The 1,403-nt window shown below is 41.6% G+C and overlaps 1 non-coding gene across 1 annotated transcript; it reads left to right on the top strand.

Annotated features, from left to right (window-relative positions):
• The first annotated feature begins 886 nt into the window (after positions 1 to 886).
• Positions 887 to 990, top strand: LOC133781213 (small nucleolar RNA R71). Its single transcript, XR_009870001.1, has one exon. It is a non-coding gene; the product is annotated as a small nucleolar RNA R71 (small nucleolar RNA).
• The last annotated feature ends 413 nt before the right edge of the window (positions 991 to 1,403 follow it).

The raw sequence follows: 1,403 nt of genomic DNA, 5'->3' as shown, positions 1-1,403 counted from the left end.
TTAGTTTTCCATTTTCGAAGTATGGGGAAGCGTAATGGCCGTCAAAATTGTTTCTGGGAAACTGAAAAGCCTTGATTAGACAGGAGTGGTTTGCTTTTTTCAAGAACGCACGAAAGGCTCTGACACGTCAGGAGGGGTTACCGAAGAGTCGTTCGCTCAAAGTTTATTTACTGTTTGCAGTAAATAAACTTTGGGGGCAAATGTTATCCAATAAATTAGCATTTGTGACGTGGCGAATAATCTCTTGACACGTGCCTGACACCTGGAGCGTCTGCTAGAGTATCGACCAGGAGACACACCAGAAGCAGGACAGACCTGTTTTTACCACGACCAGACTGGTCGGTGGTTCCGCTGGCAAAGCAACATTTATGGAAAGATCTTATGTATCCCGAATTTATTTCATGCAATCTTCTGAATATCCCATGATTCAGGGGATAATATCTGTAACAATATTGGGCAACCCTCCATGGGCCTATAAAAAGCAAGAGATAGCTCATGGGAAGGGACCTTTTGGCAGCTAAAAAACCATAGAAATATAGAAATTATCTGTGAAAACTAATATTGTTTATGAGGAGTGTTGAAACTCATTGAGCCCAAGCTCTCTGATCACACTTTTGTTCCCATATCAATATCATTCTAAGTGGATGTAGGTCATTACCAGATTCTGGGGCCGAACCACTATAAATTACTGTGTTTTCTTTACTTTTGTCATTACGTTATTATCTATACATATTCGCCTATATCATTCATATTTTGACTCCGTGTCAGTTGGCTAAAACGAGGGTCAACACACATAAATGTCCCTCTTGCTGCTGCATCTATGATAGTGCGAGTAGTACCGCCTAACCCATTGTAATAATTATGGACGAACATCCATTTTTCAATCCCGTGATGAGGGCACTTTCTTAACAGATCTTTAAATCTCTCCCATGCATCATACAGTGACTCTCTCTCCTTCTGACAAAAATTATTAATCTCCCCTCTCAACCGTGCAGCCTTGGATGGAGGAAAGAATTTCGCAAGGAACTTTTGAGCGAGCTCCTCCCATGTGGTAATAGAGTTAGCCTGTAGAGAAATCAACCAACTCTTTGCTTGGTCCCTTACTGAAAATGGAAACAGCCTCAACCTTATTGCGTCATCACGCACCCCATTCATCTTAAAGGTCGCACAAAGTTCTAAGAAATTAGCTATGTGTAAGTTAGGGTCCTCTATTGGCAAGCCTCTAAATTGAACAGTAGACTGGATCATTTGCAGAATCGCTGACATAATCTCAAAATTATTCCCAACAATTGTTGGAGGTCTGATGCATGAATGCACTCCCGTAAAAGTTGGGAGTACATAATATCGTAAACTTCTAGCCCCTTGATTAGCAGGGACCTCAACAGCCACTGCCTCTTCGACAT

This window comes from Humulus lupulus, chromosome 5, assembly GCF_963169125.1.
Source record: "Humulus lupulus chromosome 5, drHumLupu1.1, whole genome shotgun sequence".
Taxonomy (NCBI): domain Eukaryota; kingdom Viridiplantae; phylum Streptophyta; class Magnoliopsida; order Rosales; family Cannabaceae; genus Humulus; species Humulus lupulus.
This window is presented reverse-complemented; position numbering and strand designations above follow the sequence as displayed.